The 6,000-nt window shown below is 37.9% G+C and overlaps 1 protein-coding gene across 4 annotated transcripts in view; it reads left to right on the forward strand.

The window, feature by feature from the left end:
- The window catches only part of ZFHX4 (zinc finger homeobox 4), a 180,458-nt gene that overhangs the window by 169,479 nt on the left and 4,979 nt on the right, over nt 1-6,000 (forward strand). The gene's annotated exons all lie outside the window — the stretch shown is intronic.

Consider the following 6,000-nt stretch of genomic DNA (forward strand, 5'->3'; position numbering starts at 1 on the left):
ATTCAAATTAACAGTGTTTTTCAAAAAAAGAAAAAATGAAAACAAAAAAAACCAAGAAAACACCAGTGATGTTTTTCCTTTTTATAAGGAAATTTTGACATTATTTAGAATGAACTAATTGCATGTATCTAGAAAGTTTCCAAAACACACAGAGCTTTCCTCAATCTCACAAATTGGACTTTTACATAAATTTCCAACTTTTCAATTTCCTCTTTCTCTTCTAAAACCAAAATTGCCATGTGATTGTAGGAAGATACTCCTATTTTAACTTTTAGTTTGGGAGACATGAAAACAATGATATGGAATGGCCCTTTGACCACTGGTAACTGCTCTGGTTTTCCCTGTCCAGAATGACTAGTTGGCATTAGAGAGAAGCAGAATAGACCTACACATATAAGGAATGTGCCCAAGAACAATTCTTCAGTGGCCCTTCCTTTAACTATCATACCAACTCATACCAACTACCTTGCCCCTAAGCTTAATTATCTGGATATTCTTGGGGCCTGAAAATGTTAAAGCTACAATTGCATGATTTATCTGTACATTTAAATTAAGTCAGACATAATTGTTTTAAGAATAATGCAGTGCTTGTTTTTTGTTTTTTGTGTTTTTTTGCACGTGACTGTATTAGTCTTCCAGTCCCACTTCACATGTCACTGTGATTATTGACACATAGAAAAATGTCTTATGTGGAAAAACTCCTAGGATCAGTTACGTAAAAGAGAGATTTTCCACATAATGTCTGGTGTGGAAAAACCCTATGGACAGTTATGTAAAATTTAAAATAAAATATTATGTGAAATAGAGTAAAATTTGATACTTTACATCCACTAAGAACAGCTTTTAAGGGTCTGTGCCTTTAATCTGCAAGTCTGCTCTGATCGATGCTGGCTGTGGAGTCATCCCTTCAGTGGCAGCCAGAGCATCTTGTTTTTCTCTCTGCTAGATCACAGGCCTTTGCTTGGACAGTGGGTCCTTCGCTGACTGCCCTTCTGGTCCGTCACTCCGAAACCAGCACCCAGAGGGCCTGTATGAGAGAAAGTGAGAAGAGAAGTAGAGAAATGGTTATGAAATACTTAAATGACCTAACCTTTCTCCTCATTCCACTCAACATACATGTAATTTCTATCCTTCTCCCCTCGGAGATGTGGGCTCTGTTTGTAAGTATCAGAGTTGCAGAAAGATGTCAGCAGCATCCCTTCAGTGAGCAGTATCTATACATGCATCGGGTGTTGAGGAACTCGGCGCTTTGAATCTGTTACTTTATTCGATCATAGACCAAAACAGACCAGAGAATGTTACCAAGGGAAAAGGTCTGTGACTGTACCTACTAGAATTTGCAATTTCTCTTGAATTCGTTCTTTGGTTAAACATGAACACAGCGGGAGCACCAGCAGGACCCTGTCTGAGAGCCTAAGTTCCCACACTTCTGGTTCCCATCTTTTTTCAGGCTAATTTACCTGTGGTGGATAATGCTGAATCTTCTGATTAGCTCATAGAGTGGAGCTGTGGTTCTCCATCCTTCTATCATCATCTTTCCACTGTGTTCTTTCTCCTCAAACAAATATCTCCTCTGCTTTATGGGAGAGGTAGACATACCAGCGAGGTGAAATCGAAAGGAGAAAAATACTTCCTAACTAGCATATATCTGTGTTTCTCGCATGCCCTGGGCTCTTGCTATATATATATATATATGAATATATATATATGATTAAACTTTGAGATATATATATGAATAAACATATGTATATATATATATATATATATATATATATATATATATATATATATATGAATAAACTTTGAGAATAGGACATGTTCATCTTGGGCCCACTTTAATGGGATTTATTTATAGAAAAGCCTTCATTTTAAAGATAAACCATCCCTTTGAAGGTAAATCTGAGGGGTTTGATCCTAAGGAAATCACGAAAAAGGGACTCCATTGAATATGAGATAGGCCATAAAGTAATGTCTGATTCCAAAGGCTACAAGCCAACACTGATTTAAATTACAATGTACATGTTCAGTTTTAGTATTTATCAACCTCTAAATTTTCTGGTTTAATCACCCACTTTATTCTGTTTTGGGTGGAATTGCTGTTCTGCTTTACCAGCTTTAACACTTACCTTGCTTCCAACAACTCTTCAAATTATTTTGTCTTTCAAGATCATAAAAAGGCCCTTTCAAGAGTAACATGCAGCATGTGTGCTTGTTTTCCGAATGATGACCCAGCCCTCCATTCAGGATCACTAGTGACTAGTACTCATTTGCTAATAAAATGAGTTATTTTCTGCTTAAAAAATTTCCACATTTGTCTTTTTCTCTCATCATATGTAAAAAGGGCGAGTGGCAATAGCAAATCCCATGCCTGTACACCTGGGAAAAATTCGAAAACTTTAAATTTACATTTAATCCTTTTTTTAAAGATTTTATTTATTTATTTATTTGAGAGAGAGAGAGAGAAAGCACGAGCAGGGGGAGGGGCACAGGGACAAGCAGACTCCCTGCTGAGCAGGGAGCCCGATTCAGGACTCCATCCCAGGACCCTGGGTCATGACCAGAGCCGAAGGCAGACGCTTAACCGACTGAGCCACCCAGGTGCTCCAAAATTTACATTTAATCCTTGAGGATGTTGGCTTCCTTCCTTCCTTCTCAAGATGAATAGAAAACTAACTTGATTTTCTATTTTTAATTTATTTACTTTATCGTTTTAAGCAGTGTCTGATTTTTGTATCTTCCATTAATGTTTGGAAATACTGTCTAACCCAATTTCCTTAAATGGAACGTTAGAACATGCCTTTTGCATTTTTCTCATACTTCACTGTAATTTACTAGCACATTTGGGGTAAATCTAGATAAGAGTAAGTCTTTCATAATTTTAGCACAATTGTCTTTGGCTCCATGTACATAATAAGTTTTATTTTCACCTCAAAAGTAAATTTTCCCTCTGGGAGACCAAGATCAAGGAAACCTGAGGGAAAATAACTATATCTAAGTTCATTGCGAGACAGGGTTTTCTTCCAAAAGCGTAACTTTCGGGAATAGGCTGCTGTTCCAGGAGAATAAAACCAAACAAAATAATGATAATAGGAGATTATTTTTATAAAAACTTTTCTCTCTCAGTGATATTTCAATGAATTGGAGTAGGAGTTAAGGAACAGGAACAAATGTACCTTTAGTGCTATAACTTGGTAATAGATGGGAAAATTTGACGTGCATTTAGTTTATAGTTACCACTACTTCTTCTGTATCAGGATTACTGTTCAGTTTTTCTCTTCTATTTCCGGTTTTCATCTATCAGTTGGCTTTTGTCTTTTACTATAGGCCCAATGTACACTGTTCTTTATCCTTAATTTGCATCTCTTTTCCTCAAATTTTTACTTAATAGCTAATTATTTTTTTAAAGATTTTATTTATTTATTTGACAGAGAGAGAGAGAGTGCACAAGCAGGGGGAGCGGCAGGCAGAGGGAGAGGGAGAAGCAGACTCCCCACCGAGCAGGGAGCCCGATGTGGGACTCGATCCCAGGACGGCGGCTCCGTGACCTGAGCCGAAGGCAGACTCTTAACCTACTGAGACACCCAGGCGCCCTTAATAGCTAATTATTTAACTCAGATTACTCTTCAAGGTGTTGAATTCCTGAAAATCTCTGATAGTCTTTGACTGTAGCAGTTAGGAATACTATTTTGGAGTCTTCTGAAAATTTTCATGCCAATTCATCATATGTCCTCTAGATGGGAACATATGTCATCTGATGGGAAAGCCTGAGTCAACAACTATTGATCCTTTTGCTTTCTAACTACCATTGCTGTTTTAAGTCTTTTAGTTCCTTAAAATTTCTCAAATTATCATGTCAGAGAGGTAGGTGAGCCAGCAGTTTTCTTAGATGTAGGGGGCAAAAGCATTTAGGTGGAGGGGAGTGCAATTATTGAGTATGAAGTCTAGTTGAACTAGACCTAGAACTAAGGTTGGCTTTATGAATAGGCAAAAGAAGCTGAGTACCATCGTAGTATCATTCTAACAATGCAAGGAAGGTTCTTCCGTCCTTAGTAAAGCTTCTTCCACATGAATCACTCATGCCTGAAATTCTGTAATTAGATATTAATGCCTTTGACTTAATGAATTATCCTCTGTTAAATGGAAAATAGCATAGAATATCATGAAATCAGAATACTATAGCAGGAAGAAACCTCAAATTACATAAACTAGGGTAAAGCATTTTCAGAAATAGGTGTATTCGGGGGCCCCTGGGTGGCTCAGTCGTTTGAGTTTCCAACTCTTGATTTCGGCTCAGGTCATGATCTCAGGGCCCTGGGATCGAGCCTCCCGCCCCTGCATTGTGCTCTGCACTCAGCAGAAAGTCTGCTAGGATTCTCTTTCTCCCTCTCCCTTCTCCCTCCCCATCCCCCCGACCAATGCATGTACACCTGCACGCATGCTCTCTCTGTCTCTCTCTCTGAAATAAATAAATCTTTAAAGAAAAGAAAAAGAAATAGGCGTATTCAAGTCATTGGTTCTTTCTCCAAATCCAATTTTATAGAGAGGCAAGTAGAAAGAAGAAAGGCCTAGTAGTGCCTGAATAAAGGTAAGGGAGTTGAGGGATTGGGACCCCAAAAGCAACTTCATTACTTTACAGTTTTCTCAGGGCTAGTCTACGTCCCATGAATCCAAGAAGTCTATCAGACCAAACTGGATTAAAGATTCAGGAATTTATTCATTCATTCCTACCATTCCCTTGCGAATCTTAAGCCATTTTCATTTCAGTGTGTTTCCAATGTGTCAGCCATTCTTCTATAAAATGTGGATACTTGCTATCAGTTTCTCCTGGAAATACAATGTTATTTTCAAGGAATTCTTATTTTTGCATTTTGAATATTTGTATTTTTTTGGCTTTTGAAATTGACTCAATTAGACAGGAACTTTAAGTGGCAGCTCTAAAATTTAGTTTCTCCAAACCTCATCTCCCACTGAGTCATAGATTTCTCTCTGTCAAGTCACCCAACAGCTCTCAGACTCAATTTTCTTACTTAAAAAAAATGGAATTTTTTAGCATCTGTTCCCACTTACCATTGAGGATATCGGAAAACTATTCTCTAACATGATGGAAATTCCTTAGACATTATCACTAATACAACTACAGAAATTATTGCAAAGCAAGTCAGAGAAGAGTTGGGCGTGGTGAGGTTACAAAGAAGAGCAGCCAGTAATAAGCTAGGCTAATTGACAATAATATGATAATGATTAGGGTCAAGTTGAGAGTGATATTGAGGACTTCAGAGTATCTTGAATGCTAAGCCTAAGAAAAGCTTTCTCAGCTGGGTGAAGTCTAATTAAAGTTTTTTCTCTAGCTAAAGAAATAGAAGCATGCAGTTTTTTTTATCACTTGTTTTTCTTTCTTTTTTTTTTTTTTAACACTCAAATGTCACGTTTAGCATAGAGGTAAGACTTTGAACAATATTAAAAAAGGTTGTTGTCTTAAATCTATGATCATTTTCTCCACAGCGATGCACTAATCACTTAAACTTAATCCACCTTCTCCTGGTTAATTCTTCCATCAGCCCATGAGGCCTCCCTCACAGTCCTTGCCCTGATACTTTGGTAGTGAGCTGTATCTCCTTCAAGAATGAACCACCACCCATAAGGCTCCTAGTGTGTTCCTTTTGTAGTCAACTCTATTTGCCTCTAAAAAACATACTCAGGAAAGGCACAGCCTTTTACAATTCTCTTTTCCATCCTGAGCCATGGTTTCGTTTCTCACCCAACTATCCAGCTCATAAAAATTGCTCTGTAATAGGTTATTACTAGCCACTACATTCAACTGAGTCCTTGAGATCCAGCAAAGATCTCTTGCACCGCCATAGGAGTCCTACTCCACGGGACCTGTGTCTGCCTCCTGAGCATTTATTTAGTTCCTTCTCTAATGGGGTTAGAATCCTTTTGGCATACTAGAGGCAAACCTGGAAGAAGCATGTTTTGGGGGTGATAAAGTTGAGTGTTAAT

Source organism: Phoca vitulina, unplaced genomic scaffold (assembly GCF_004348235.1).
Source record: "Phoca vitulina isolate PV1807 unplaced genomic scaffold, GSC_HSeal_1.0 scaffold25, whole genome shotgun sequence".
In the NCBI taxonomy this organism is placed as follows: domain Eukaryota; kingdom Metazoa; phylum Chordata; class Mammalia; order Carnivora; family Phocidae; genus Phoca; species Phoca vitulina.